The following is a 15,789-nucleotide window of genomic DNA, read 5'->3' as shown; positions in this document are numbered from 1 at the left end:
TTGCTTTTGCTGTTTCGCGTGTTTTTTGCAAACTGCCCAAGCATCAGAGCCACCGACGCTGTCGCGCTAGCGTCCTCTCTTTTTCTTCATTTTCATTTCATAAAAGAGGCTCCAGTCCACCTGCGTGGCAGAAAGGCCGCGTTTTCTTTTAGCACGAGCAGTGCGTAGACAGAGAAAAGCTCACCGGAAAAATTGTGGGTGCAAACGCTAAAAAAAAAAAATGTAACGGACACTTCGGGGTCATTTGTGCTATGTTCAATTCTGTGGTGCATAATAATAATTGCATACCTACTCATAAGCGTGCACACAGTGAACAAAGCTCGACGATTTCGCACCTACCTTCACCTTACTGTACCTAAAATACTCCAACCCATGTTGGAGAAGGCCTAAGGTTGCCCGTGTAACCATCTGTGCTCGGTGGTTCTGCGGGAAAAAACGCGCCAGTCGAGATTTTTAAAGGCTGTGAGAAAGCAACATATTGTTTAAAATTTTGAGTTGTCGTTAAAACCTTTCCTTTCTTGAGTCGGCAGTTCTTTGTGAAGTCCTTGAAGGTAAGTATTTGGGAGCACTAACCTCGACGCGAAATTAATTACAGTGGATGCTTAGAGCTTTCAAAGAATGTGAAGGCGAACGCTTCCTTGGACCTTCGGTCGATGTTCACTTGACCTTTCTATTGAACTTGGCAGCCACGCTCATTACCGCTTAACCCTGCGAAGCTCGTTCCGCTCGCTCGCCATCGCCAGGAGGCTTCTGTGGATCTGCCGCTGAACTTTACGAGCCACTTGAACAGCCCCCCGGTAGCTTCTTCCGCTCGCTGGCCATCGCCACATGGAGCTTCCTGTTCGTTTCTTCGGTGCCTTCTTCCTCTACACTCGAACCACAATACCCCCATTCCCCCCTCCGATAGTTTCTACTGTCAAGGCACCTTGTACTGCACGTGCGGAAATGGCCGACATGCCCTCCCTTGACTCATGTGCTTCCCTTTCCCTGGGCGCGCTGTCCTTTCCTCTCCCCGAGGCCTCCTCCGACCCCTTTTCCGCACTGATGCTTCCCTTTCCTGATCCAGAATACCCTACTCACGCTCCCCGGTTAGCGGAGCTTCATTACTTTTTGGGCCACCTATTTTCTAAACCTGAATGTAACGAAGTTGACAACAGTTCCAAATTTTTCGTTACATCCAGGTTTTTGTTACATGCAGGTTTCGAGTTAAGGCTGGCGGGAATGAAGCAGAAACGAAGCCAAACTGCGAGACATTAGAGAAGGTGAACTCAACTCTCATGGATCTGTTTCACAGCGAAAAAACTGCGCGAGTTGCGTCTCCTGCTTTCGCACGAGCTTAGGCACTACATGGCGCTCCAAAAAAGCAAGGTAATTTATACCCGTATTAAAAAAAAAAACGTAATTGGGGCGATCACCTCAAGACCAACGCAGGAGATCATCCTCCGCTCCTTTACCATCTATGGCAAATAAACGTTTATACCACTACTACTACTTTAAGTATAACTTTTGCTTTTTGACACTTTTCGGCGCCTCAACGCGTTGCAATAACCAAACTTATGCTGAAAGAATGCCTATTTCCGAAATTGATGCTCTTTACCGCACTCGAGATTGTTAAGAGGGTGCTAGCTGGGATACTATACCAGGCGGCCACATTCTTCTTCCTCGTCAGCGGAGACATTTAAACTTGTGCGCTTTTCTTGCAAAGACGCTACGTTTCGTTTTCTAGCGGCAGCACTGATCACCGACGAACCGATACCACAGACAGAAGTGGAGACGACGTGCGACTACAAGTCAACAGGACGGCCTAGCATATCAAAACTTAGTTCTGGAGCTTAAACCGCACTCACACATGGAAACGCATGCATGTAGTTTGCGGTGAGGGCGAAAAAAAAAAACGTGAAGGGTAGTTACTCTTGCTAGCTGGTGTGGTGTCAGGCTACACTAGCAAACCCAGGAGTGACGGCTACGTTAGCCACGGAATGGTGCTATCCGCTTCGTTCATCATCATCATCATCATGACGACTTTCGTGTTGAGACGATTCCAGATGTTTTTATTGCTGAGTGCTAGTACTCGGTGAATTGGTTCATTTCTCCGGTATATTTTTTTAGTAAAAGTGCAACAAACAATGACTGATCAGGGCACCGACTTCGTTACATCAAGGTTAACCGCCGTGACGTTTCGTTACAGAGAGGTCGCACACACATGGGCTGCAATGGGGGTAGCAATGGGGAATTGAAAACTTCCTTAAATCCAGGAATTAGGTTCGTTACATCTAGGTTTAACTGTACTTGAAACATGGAGATCTGAGGCTTTCGCCTTGAAATCTTTGTTAAAGAAGTACGACATTTTCCTGTTAGTGTAGGTGCCTGCTATGGGTGCCCGCCAGCCCAGTAATTATAGAATGACACCTTAAATGGTCGGCCGCAGCCGTAGCGTAACTATTTATTTACAGCCGCGTTTATTCGTTTCAGTTTCGGGTTCAACGATACAAATACCAAGGCGGCCGCCATGAGAGGACGACACTCATGACGTCACTGTGCTCTTCGCACCACGACGGGTCTGGACGCGCGCACGCGCCCGAGGCGTATGGCGTCAGTTTTCAAACTGTCACGTGATACACAAGGCTGTGAATTGCGGGCCCAGAGCAGACAGCGCTTTGGCTACGTCACGGGAGCCCTGACTTCGCCTTTTTGGGGCGGGGCGCATGGCGCGGCACTCAACGCGTCATGCTGATGCCGATGTCGAAAGGTAATTCGCTCTGAGCTTCCTCATGCGTGCCAAGTTTACAATCGATTTAAAATATGTTATAGTGGACGGTTGCTGTTGAAACTTCCGGGGGGGGTATCTCGATACTAAGAAAGATTTTGCCAAAGTTATCTCAGCTTTGAAATTTTAATGTCGTGTCAGTACTCCTTTACACCAAGCATTCTGGGCTTTCTTGCAACCTGTCTATCTCCAGGGCTGAAACAGCACGGTCGTCCCATGGTCTCCTGGACTGAGGAACCCCTCCCACATCACCAGGCTCACAATAAAGTTTTTCTTCCTCCACCTGACCTGTTTAAAGAAAACGTGCTACGCCAACTAAATTATGTTGTGATTTTCTGAAGGGAGTGCTAAAAACATCTTTATTGGCCGATCAATAGAAAGGGGAAAGAGATGTGGGCAGCCGCCTGTGTCCAGTAGGCCTCCGGCCTGCGCCGAATCCAGGGCTCGTTGGACTAGGGCGAGTTGATGCTCCCGGCACCGAGCTGGTCAGCGCAGACTCCCACTGCTCAGCGGAAGGGGAGTGGATTGGGTGGGGTGGTGGGGACATGAATCCATAAGGTGGCAGGTTGTGAGAGGGGTGTTGCATTGTGGGCAGTAGTGGGGAAAGGGGGACTGAGATATGCGGGAGAGTATAGCATGGTTGTAGAAAGTTTCTGTTTGCAGGAACCCGCCGCGGTGGCTCAGTGGCTAAGGCGTTGCGCTGCTGAGCACGAGGTCGCGGGTTCGATTCCCGGCCGCGGCGGCCGCTTTTCTGATGGAGGCGAAAAGCAAAAACGCCCGTGTGTACGAGATTTCGGCGCACGATAAAGATCCCCAGGTGGTCAAAATTAATCCGGAGCCCTCCACTACGGCGCGCCTCATCGCCTGCGTTGCGTCGGCGCGTTAAACCCCACAATCATTCATTCATTCATTCTGTTTGCAGGCGCCGATATACGTAAGCTTGGTGGTTGGAGAGACTGTGGTGTGGGGGAGGGTATATTCTTCCGGTGTGCGTGTAGTGCGCCAGGAGGGAGCTGTAAGTACAATCCAGCCGAGTTAGGACTGCGTGGTCAGATATTAGGCGCCCGGCAGTGTCCGTCTTTGCGGATGAGAGTGCCCGGTGAGGAGATCGCGGGCTGCGGTATGGGCCGCCTCATTCCCTGCAAAGCCAGCATGGCCTGGGGCCAGATTGAAACTTTAATGTCCTCGGGAAGGTGTTGCAGCACGTTGAGGGCCTGGGGTGGTGCAAGGCCAGCTTAATACAGACGACAGGCTTGTTGGGAGTCCGTAATGATGGTCAAGTATGGTTGATGCTGGTGTGTGGTAGTTGCACAGGCGATGGCAAACACTTTGGCTGAGGTGACGGGCAGGTTTCGATAGGTGACGGCTGTGGCGAGCTGTCCATTCTAGTCCACGGTGACTAGGGTGGTGCGCGGGCGGTCAGGAGTTTGAGAAATGTCCGTATATCGTGTTTGGGAGTCGGCGCCGTAGCGTTTGTCGAGCATCTTCACCCAGGCTTCACGACGTCCCAGATTGCTAGAGTAAGGGTGCATGCGCTAAGGTACCGGGATAATCTTCAGGCGTTGGCGAATGGACTGGGGGATGCGTTGGATTTCGTGCTGAGGGGAGGGGGTGGGCCGGCCAATTTTACTGCAAAGCAGTACAGTCGAACACGGATATATCGAACTCCAAGGGGATCGCTAAATAGTTCGATATATGAAAAATTTGATATAAAAAATATGGGCTCTGAGACCTCACCTATGGCGGACGATCACTTACCGATCGGCGCATTCATGAATGACAACTAATTCCGCACTCACGACGCAACAGAACGCTTTATTTCCGTGAAAAAAAATCGCTGATCTTGGCCTGCTTCTTCGTCCGGGAAATGAAATTAAAGACGCTGATCTCGATCTTCTCGAGCCTGTCCAGGTGCGACAGCCCAGTTCCTTCCATGTCGTCGCAACAACGGCGAATGAAGCTGAACGCAGCGGCCACTTCACCCGCGGAGTACGATCGTGTAGCCGCCTCCTCGTCCGGACGATCTTCGCCACTCGAGCTATCGGGCTGGGCTCCTGCAACCGCAGCTACGATATACTCGTCGCCGAGGCTCGCAACAGCCTGAACATTGGTGTCAGCGTTCACTAAGTCGTCGGCAGACACTCCGGCTGGAACAGTAGCCGGGAAAATGGACGACAACTCACGAAACGTGTCGCCCATGCACTCGTCGTCGCCGTCGCCGTCTTCGCAAGCTTCGGAAAGTTCGGCCGTCACAAAGCCTGCTTTCCGGAAGCAGTTGGCCACGGTGTCCTTCTCCATGCCGTTCCAAGCGCCTGTCATCATATGTATGGCCCCCAGTCGGGACATCCCTACCTCGCACTGCCACATTTTCCCAGCGTTCGGGCTTGTGTGCCTAGAGAGATTTAGCATACCGGGCTCCGTCCGCTAACGCTACGGCGGCCGGTAGCGGGGCCCGACTGGGCAAGCGCAAATTTGTTCCGGAAGGGGGTTTAGTTCCGCGAACCAGTCTTCGCCATGCCCGCGCATTCCTTACATCCTCCTCAACCTTAATCCGGGGTGCAGCGACCGCCGAAGAGCGACTTCCAGCTCGCGCGGCGTTCGATATACCAAATGTAGGAAAAAATACGGTTCGATATAAACGTACGAATTCCTATACTTTTACACAGAATTTTCAAGGGGATAATTTATGAGTTTGATATAGACAATAATTCGATATACCCGTGTTCGATATATCCGTGTTCGACGGTATATGTCTAACTCCCCCAGTTTTCATTCCGGTGTCATCGATTTACTCGGCGCGCTCAGGGGCTCCTCCTCACCACCGTTCACACCTCTTTCACAACTATTTCCCCCTCGCCTCCACCGATGACCCTTTGGCAATTTGCGTAGTCGGTATGCGGTTATCAGATGATTGCGAAAAATAAACAGAAGCACGGATGGAAGTAAAAAAATGCAGTGACGATTACTACACTCCCTAATATGAAATTGGTGCGCAGCGCAAGCTGCAATCTTCTCGGTAACGGCACATTCCTGCTGCTTCTCAGGAAGTGTTCGCGTGATCAGCGAGCGTACGCCGGCGTGCGCCACTATGCTGCTACCTAGCAGTGAGCCGCCGTCGCCGGCCAGCATGTCGGAAATCGTGTTTTAACCTTGCGCAAATGTCACGTGATTCGGATAACCACCGCACAAGGGAGCAGCGAGCATGTTGCATATCGTGTTTGAACCTCCCTCGCAAACATCACATGGTTTGGATTAGCGGAGAATGGAAGAGCGTCTGGGGAAAGTGTCAGGGGGAGGGCGCGCCTTTGGGGCAACGCATGAGACATGTGTGAGGGAAATACAATGAGAGAGTTGACGCCGTAGCCGCACGTGTCGTACTCCACTTCACCCTTTGCTAGACGCTCCTCTCCGTTTCTTTCTTTTCGCTCACACGGTTACGTTCGCTCACACGGTTACGCGGACATACGCCGCTCCCGCGAAGCCCAGGTAACAGCTGCGAAAGGACTGCCCCCTAAAGAGACCGAAATCCGCCGTCGCCGTTTCCACTCAAATTCACTTCGCCAAGTAGCTGCAAATCCCTCCCGGTCGAAAAGAAACTTCCCCAGTTGGAACGCCGGCTTGTAGTGCCGGCTGTCCTCAATGGAGCGGTCCGGGTGTGAGTTGATGTGTTACAGAGACATCTTACACACACAGTAAGATGCATACGAGGGGGAAGGAAAACGGACAGCCACATGTTTGTACGCGAGAATAGAGCTCAAGGGGTTCCAGGTTTGCAGTAAAAATTTTTTGCAGTACATTTACTTAGTCGATTTCTTTTTTCGTGTCTTATATTCTCACTCATGCTGTGTAAGCATGCTTTCAGACTTGAATTTACTCTGATGTACTAATGCATTATTCACTGCCTGTAAATTTGTACTTTTCATCTGTTTTATGTATTAATAGGAGGTCCCCCTGACAGTTTTGTAACTTTGGGACCTCCTTCTGTATCAAATGTTATTGCAATGTTGTTGTTGTTGTTGCAAATAAACATTGAAATCTCTAAATCGGTATGGGACGAACGCACGCCGTTCATTTGGAGGAAAAAGAGAAAGAATCGAAGTGTTGGCCCTAACACGAGCGCGAATGGGCGCAAAAACAATGGAAAGCTGCCGGCAACGCCGTTACCCACTCAAGTTCAGCTCGTGGAGGAGCGGCGAAGCCCTTCCGAATGAACAGCAAATGGCCCGCTTGGAACGCCGGCGTGAACCAATATCACTTTTTAGGGGACTTTCAGGGGATATTTTCAACGGCGTCTGTCACTTCTAACCACACGCACATGACCGGTTTCCAGTTTATGCGGGCGCAGGTTTGTTGTGGAGAATAGTGGGAGGGAGGAGGGAAGGCGTGCACGCGCAACTATATGTTTAATTTCCATTCTGATGGATGGCATGCCCGTTGTGCCGGTGTGAGATATAAACGCGGACGTTAAACGGCCCAATTGGAGCTGTCCGGAGCCCTTACTGGTAGAGCGGATTGGGTTTGTGTGTTAGGCAATGTTCAGATTACCGACGCAAAACCCGCACAGTGATCTATGGACGCAAAAAAAAAGCCATATCTCGCAGTTCGGTTGGCTGAGACGTGAAATGACATCATTCTTTAAAGTTATTACGACAGTTGCGGCAACAGTCTGAACCCGGCCTCACAGAAACAGTAAAAACAGTAAGATGCTTACGACAGGGGAGGGACAGAGGCAGTTCCATGTTTATCTGCAATAACAAAACTTGGATCCGTCAGAGGTTAATACAGCTAATTGGCTAGGAACTATGCTCCATCGCAAATTACGATAAACGTGTTTTGTTTCGTGAACTCCGTGGACTGCATTCAGCTTTGCAGGTCATCCTTCTTCACAGAGTGGAAGAGCGCTAATTTTTTTGGATAACGCGTATACCTGAGGGAGCGAGGGCTAGGCGATGGAGGTGGGACGTGCGCTGTGCTTCCAGTAACTCACTGAGCGTGTTGTGCAGGCCGAGGCGAAGCAGACGCTCATTGGAAGTGTAAGTTGGGAGTCCAAGGGCAGCTTTGTTAGTTTTCCGCCTTAGAGCATCGAGCTTGTTGGCTTCCTGAGGTTTTGGGTTGACAAAAGGAGTTACATATAGGTTATCCGGCTGACCAGCAGTGCTTGGACCAGACGGCAGGTGTCTTGTTCTTTGAGGCCATGAGTGGATCTCCGTATCCGTCGTATTAAGTGAGAGAGCTGTGTGACCGTTTTGTGCAGCTGAGGCAGCAGGATGGCACCGGAACCGTCCTAGTGGATAGGCACACCCAATGTACGGAGGGTGGCGACTTGGGGGACGGTAGAGCTCTGGAGTGTAACTTGCGGATCGGCAGTAGCCACAGCAGGCCGACCTCGTGTGCGGGCGCGAAGGTCTAGGAGATCCGATTTGTTAGGTTCGCACGTCAAACCTCTGGTGAGGTGGGGGGGAAGGGGATAGTCGACAGTTGTGTCGATCGATTATTGGAGAGCGTCTTGTTTCGCGCCGCTGGAGCTCTGCATTGTCCAAATGGTCAGATCGTCCGCGTAAAGAGCGTATTGGAGGCCGGGGATAGCTCGTAGGTGAGTCGGAAGGTGGAGGAGTGCAATATTAAACAGTAATGGCGAAATAACGGAGGCTGTAAGGGGTGCCCTTGGCACCCCCCACAAACCAAGATCATGTGCGGCGGCTAGCTGGTTTCGATTTCCTATAAGGATCATGTGCAGCGACTCAACAGCGGGGAGATAATGTCATTGTGTCATCTGTTTTTTGTAGGTGTTCGCTTTCCGAACTGTAAATAATTACCAGTGTGTGTGAGCCCGCCCACGCACGCACCAAACGTGCGGAGCGCTTAACTATAGACTATAGGAACACGAAGAGACAAGCAGAACCAAAACCACACGTGAGAGTTGAAATGCAAGTGCGAAAGAAAAGCTCGGTGCGCTTGAAGCAAGAACAGGTACGGAGAAAAATAATCAGTACCACACAAAAGCGTCCACTCGCCGGAGCGCGCGAGCAACGCCGAACGGGTCCCTGTAATGCGCGCAAACGTCGAGCGTGGGAGAAAACACACACGACACACAAAACAACAGAGAACGAAAGCAAAAATATACCGCAACCCGCAGCGTTCGTTGCCGACTGTATTCAAGGGGCAGCAGTTCTATTTTAATGTAAATTCATCGCTGGTGTGGCGAATGCGCGTTGCAATGGCTTTGCGAATGCTATTAGTAATAGCAAGGCTCTTATGGGAAAAGTGCAGCTATGTCGTGCGCATGTACTGTTCATTTTTTCCAACCCATTTGGCCAACCGAGCAGACCGCATGTGTCGTGCTTTAGTGATCGAGGCTAGCGTGTGGATACTTCGTTTGCTAACGTTTCGTCGTGTGTGTCAGCCGAGGAAACAGCGTGGTGCGTTTTTTCAGTTATTTTTTTTTTTTCAAATTTGATGCACAGGTCGCAGTTCCCAGGCCAGGCTCGAGCCCGACAAAGTTTTTAAATATAAGCCCTAGCCCCGCCCCTGCCCGACAAAATTTATTAAAATAACCCTGAAACCGTCGGACTGTTTTGAATTATCATCCCGCATCCGACAGACTATATACATGAGTCCGAAAACATTTGATGTTTTTAACCTGACATCGTAACATAGAGCGAGTATATTGGACTTCCAATTTTAAAAACTTGGACCGAGCTAAATATATATCCGGACACAGAAAAGGAATTCGCGAATATCGGCGAAGTATATTTTCATTGAAGCTGCAGTGACTTCGCACGTCGATTTTTTTTCTTTCAGTTAACCTCATTCAATGAGCAAACTTGTTGCTATAAACAATCACGAATTTGCGCGCATGACTGCCGGGCTTCAGACACTGCGTGCATGCGCCCGGGCCCGAAAAAATGCGTGTCACCTAGCCCGCGCACTTGCAGTGCACTAATACACCCAACACACACGATATGTTTTTAATAACTTCACTCCAGAGAAAAGCATCAACATTCGCAACTGTAGTTATCGGAAAAGCACTATACGGCACACTTTATAGCGCGATCATTTTAAAACTGTACAATTCATTGGTACGCTGGCTATTCATTAACATAACACAATTTTCATATTACAAATCCACAAGTTCATAAAAAGTGCTCGCCTCGTCTTGCGGACGTCAGATATTATGAAACAGTTAGGAATTCAACAAACAAAAGCAGGCTAAAACAAATCGCAAATATAAAGTATTTATAGCAATCACATAAATTTATTATGGGTACAGTCCCACAACACGCTATTGCACTCCTTTCAAACTGCATGGGCCATGACCCTTCAGAAATCAGAGACCGCCGCAAGCATATGCCCTCTCCAAATTTCAAGCAAAAGAAAGAACCGAGAACATTTGAAGATCAGCGTAGTGCCATCTAGGCTGCTCTTGCAATTGCACGCACAAAACTGGCATTTGCAGCGGCTTAAGAAATACCAAAACGGAGCGTGAATAACTCAACAGCAGCATAGCGCAACGCGCGCCGCCTCGGGATCTCCTCGGGCGGGGCACACCAGCGCCACGCGCGGCGGTTAACAAGTTCGGCTTCAAGGGCGCTGTGGGGAGATGGCGCCGCTTTTTCCACTACCCAAGTATTCTAGTTCACTGTAACCCAGGCCCTGACAATCGCGGCGGCCTTCTGGCCCGCCCCTCCCCCTTCCCCTGATCCCTGAGCTTAATGGTGTTGTGCCACCAAATTTTAAGTCTGTAAAAAGCCTGCTGTAGGCTTTCTCTGTATGCAAGGACTCTCAACACGAAGTGCTGGGAACAGCAAGCGCTTAATATATATTTTAATTTGCTTCTAAAAAGTACCTAAATGCTCTTCTGGAGATCGGGACCCATCGCTAGCGCCACTAACATACGTCAGTCTATTGCCAGCATAACAAAGTTTGTGACGTCATACCACGTTAACGACTGGAGCGACGCCAACGTGAACTCCAGTTACCATAGTTTGTTTGGTCGTATGCTCGTATCAGACACACTAGGCCGACACGACGGCGACGCCTACGGGTCGCCAAACCATCGGCCAACTGCCGAATTGCTAGACCACGTTGTCACACTACGCCGACGGCGACACAAACACGCCGGCCGATGGGAAGTCGCCGTAGTAGAGTGTACTAGAAGTTTTAGAGTGGCCCGAGCCGCGGCCTCTCACATTGCTCGACTTTCGCGCAGAAAATAAAACCGGTATAGCGGCGGCGCTGCTGTCGCCCACAACTGAACAGCCGACGCTCCCCGGCACCTGCGCGCGGCAAGATTTGCTTTGCTCGCTGCGGTGTTTTGCGCTTGCTCTGCTGATTTAGTTTGAATTATGAGGTTTAACGCGCCCGTGCTACACAAGCGATGAGGCAAGCGGTAGTGGAGGGCTCCGGATTAATTTTGACCATTTGGAGATCTTTAGCATGCGCCGAAATCTCGAAGACACGAGCGCTTTTCGCTTTTATCCTCCATCGCAAGAGCGGCTGCCGCGGCCGGGAATCAAACCCGCACCTTTGGTCAGCTAAATCTACTTTGGTGATTTAGAAATTTAGACGCAGACCGTTATGACGCCGCTTGATCAAACTTTAAACTAGTACGACCCAACATTTATCTAACCCCCTCCCCCCCTCCCCCCCCCCCCCCTAAATACTTTCTCATGTTTTGATGCGTATTCTGAGAACGTTGTTGATCTACAGTAATCTCTCGTTAACTCAGTCGTAAAATTAGCTGAAAATTTCGAGATAAGCGCGGAGTTTCGAGTTAAGTCAAATGCAGGAAATTTGTGGCTAGGTCCCTGAAAAGCAGCTAGTGCTTCTAACAAAAGCACTATTTCACAGGGGAGATTTCGTTATAAAGGCAAAATAATTCGCAGCAAAAAGAAACTTTTATTATATTGCAGAAGAAAGAACTGTTTTGTGCTCGGCTGTGTCGCGTTCGCATCTGCATACCTGAAAAGCCTACTCGAGCTTCTCAATGCATCGTTTGAATTGGTGGTCGCCACCGCTACATTCTACCTTGCTACGAAGCAGACGCAGCATCTATGTTGTATCGGCCGTTGTTGTATGTTGTATCTGCCGTCGTAGTCACTTCTGGGGGCTCCTCCTCCTCCGCATGATCAGCTGCGTCGTCCACAGCTTTCTCAATGATGTACGCGCCAGACAGCATTCCCGTAACGGGGACGCGTAGTCCGCGTAATTAAACTTGCATTTCACGGCGGCGTTCGGTGCGTAGTGGGAGCAAGCATTCGAACGGGGACCTTATCAGCTGCAGCGGACTTTGCCTTGTGTCCTCTCTGCCAGTATTTCAATATATCCGTGCTCCTCCGAAAAAAAAAAAAAAAAACGTTTCGAGATAAAGCGGGCAAATGCGTATGGCCTATGGGAGGCAAACACACGGCAAGAAAAAGTTTCGAGAATATATTCTGAGATAGCATGAGTTCAAGTTAACGAGGGATTAATTTGACGGTCAGGCACCAGGAATGTTTTCCCTTGCCCTTCTTGACTCTGCGCGTGAAGCAAAAGCGGCGGGGCGCACATTCAATAGGCTGAAAAAAGTTTGCTGTTTTTTTACGTGCCTATTTGGAACGAAAATATTAAGAGCCTTCTTATGAGATACCCCTAACGTTGGTGCTTATATTGTCATTAGTGGGCTTTCTTATTTTATTAACGTACTATGTCGCAGGCACTTGGTCAGTAAGTGTGTACTGAAAACGAAGTGCCAAAACAAGTCTACAGGACCAACTACTGCTTCCTGCATGCCAGGGGAAGATGCCGCTGTATTTACTACCTCAGGCTTGTAATTTTGGGGGACTTCTCAATCCTTCCGTGCATTTTTAAAGTTTATTAGCGATCTCTAGGACGTTTTTACCGGTTGCTTCAGCGACAAGGAGCTCCACCATGACAGCGTTATGGATGTGCTGCAGCCCTTATTCACAACACCTTAACGGCGTTTGTTGCGACCAGCACAGCGAGACCTTGACAGCAAATTTGGTTGGTTTTGTATACATTGTGACACGGATTCATTTCTATATAAAAGGTTTAAACAAGTTTCGTGATTACATGCGAAGGCGGGAGCAACACCTTAAACTATGATTGCAGGCGAGTTATGAAAATGCGTTGGCCAAAAATGTCAATTTAAATCTCCCTGTTAGCGTCATTCCCAAACCGTTACCTGTGTAGACTTTGTGCATGATTTGATGATGATGCCACCCGCCACGGTGGCTCAGTGGCTAAGGCGTTGCGCTGCTGAGCACGAGGCTGCGGGTTCGATTCCCGGCCGCGGCGGCCGCTTTTCTGATGGAGGCGAAAAGCAAAAACGCCCGTGTGTACGAGATTTCGGCGCACGTTAAAGATCCCCAGGTGGTCAAAACTAATCCGGAGCCCTCCACTACGGCGCGCCTCATCGCCTGCGTTGCGTCGGCGCGTTAAAACCCTACAAATCAATCAAATCAATCAATGATGATGGTTGGATGTTAATGGCGCAAGGCCAACTGGGGCAAAGAGCGCCAAAACAGTGGTTAAATATGAGAGGTGAAAGCGTAGACACTGAAATCAGTAAGCAAGAACAAAAGTAAAATCAATAAAAGACAGTGAGGATGGCTGGTGTAAAGGGCCAGGTTGTGATGGTGCGTGGTATGAAATAAAGCTTTAAAAAACTACGCGTGATAAGAAATGAGATGTAAAAACTTGATGTCACTGAGAAACTTAAAAGTGCGCTGCGCAGAAATCACGGGATCATCCGCTAGAAAGAGTGCTGGGTGTAGTGGAATGTGTTGTCTGTAGAGTTGAGGGAAGTGCTTGCGTCTTGTTGTCTGGAGTGCTTTGCATGTAATGAGGATGTGAAGTACGGATAGGCCCTCCCCACACCTGCTACACAGGGGTCTTGGAGATCCAGTGAGCAGATGGGAGTGTGTTGCGTGTGTATGGCCTATCCGTAATCTAGCTAGGGCAACTTCGATGAATCTGTTGTGTGAGTCACTAGTGTATTGTCCTAAGTGTGGCTTTATTATGTGTACTTTGTTGTCTGTCTGTGTATTCCAGTCGGCTTGCCATGTTTTGCGAAGGTGTTGTCGGATGTGTGGCTTGAGGTCAGTGTATTGTTGTTATGTCCATTGTGGTTGCAAGTGCAGCAGTGGCGGCCATTTCATCTGCGGTCTCATTCCCCGCGATTCCAGCATGGCCTGGAACCCATCACAGGATCAGTTGAAAATTATTTGCATATATTGACATTATGAAATTAAAGACAAGATTGACAATGTGGTTTTTCCTGCGTCTGTGTGAAGACAATGTACGCACAACGCTCAAAGAGTCTGTGAAGATGACGGACTTTGGAATTTGTTTTTTAAGAATGTGCTGAATGATGAGTAAGATGCCATATGCTTCTGCAGAGAAGATAGTGGTGTGTACACTCATGGTTCTGCAAGCAATAAAGTTGGGACCATGAGCGGCGCACGACACTGTTGTTGAAGTTTTCGAGGCATCGCTATAGAATTCGGCACATTTATATTTATCCTGAAGCGACAAGAAATGCTGCACAATCGCAGCTCTCGGAACCCTGTTTTTATCTATTTTCATGAAAGAAACATCACAACAAACAGGCTGCAGTTGCCATGGTGGTATAACGTCAGAAAATGATGATGATGTACAGACATCTAAAAACCCAACGGAAATACCTGAAGCTTCCTCTCTCACCCTCAGAGAGTAGGGAAAAGGAACAGATGGACGATTTGAGAATAGCTGGGTTGTTGATGTATCATTGAGGACAGGTTTAAAAGGATGGTTTTTGAATGATGAGACCTTAAAAGCATATAATAAATCTATGTACATTCGTTGATGTTCCAGGCACCACTTGTTACTTTCAGCGTACAGACTCTGGGCCGGGCTAGTGCGGAACGCACCACACGCAAGGCGCAGGCCCAAATGGAGAACTGGGTCAAGCATTTTTAGTGCTGTTTTTGATGCCGACCCATACACAACACTACCGTAGTCTAGCCGAGCTCACCCGACTAAGGCGGTAAAGACGCGAAGAAGGAGTTCTTTGTCTGCACCATACGACTGGTGGGAGAGGACTTTGAGAATGTTTAGTGTTTTCAGGCATTTATGTTTAAGTTGTTTGATGTGTGGTATGAACGTGAGTTTTTCATCAAATATGACACCTAAAAACTTGTGCTCCTTTTTTACAGGGATAGAAGCGCGATGAAGGGTGATCTCCGGTTCTGCCTTAATCCCGCGCTTGCGGGAGAACACAACACAAGTACTCTTTCCAGGGTTCAGTTTAAAACCGTTTGCATGCCCAGCCAGCAAGTTGGTTCACCCCAAGCTGGACTTGGCGTTCACAAACTGAGAAGTTACAGGACTTAAAAGATATTTGAACGTCATCTACATATATAGAACAGGAAATGGTTGGTGGCAATGCCTTTCGAAGTGAGTTCATCTTAACAATAAACAGTGTGCAGCTCAAGACACCGCCTTGAGGGACGCCATTTTCCTGCACGTATACATTCGAAAGGGCACTGCCAACCCTCACTCGAAAGGTCCTTTCCGACATGTAGCTACTGAGCGTGTTCAGCATGTTGCCGGAAACACCAAACGACTTGAGGTCACACAAGATGCCGTACCGCCAGGCCGTGTCATAGGCCTTCTCCATATCGAAGAAGACTGTTATACAATACTGCTTATGAATGAAGCATCTTTTAGATATGTTTCCAATGCAACCAGTTGATCATTGGTGGATCTCCCAGCCCTGAAGCCAGCCTGGCAGCTGTCGAGAAGACGTTGTACTCTAAGAAGTACATGAGTCTCCTATTGATCATCTTCTCGAACAGCTTACACAGGCAGCTTGTGAGGGCGATGGACGATAACTTGTGGGAGAGGAAGGGTCCTTCCTTCTTTCAGAAAGGCCACTACGATGGCCTCCCTCCATGACCCTGGGAGGTGCCCCGAAAGAAATATTTTGTTATAGAGGTGAAGGAGGGTTTCAAGTGTGTCTGTGTGCAAGTGTTGAATCATAG

Source organism: Haemaphysalis longicornis, unplaced genomic scaffold (genome assembly GCF_048455015.1).
Source record: "Haemaphysalis longicornis isolate Haplotype H1 unplaced genomic scaffold, Haemaphysalis longicornis Haplotype H1 scaffold_1, whole genome shotgun sequence".
Classification (NCBI taxonomy): domain Eukaryota; kingdom Metazoa; phylum Arthropoda; class Arachnida; order Ixodida; family Ixodidae; genus Haemaphysalis; species Haemaphysalis longicornis.
Note: the sequence above shows the minus strand (reverse complement) of the source record.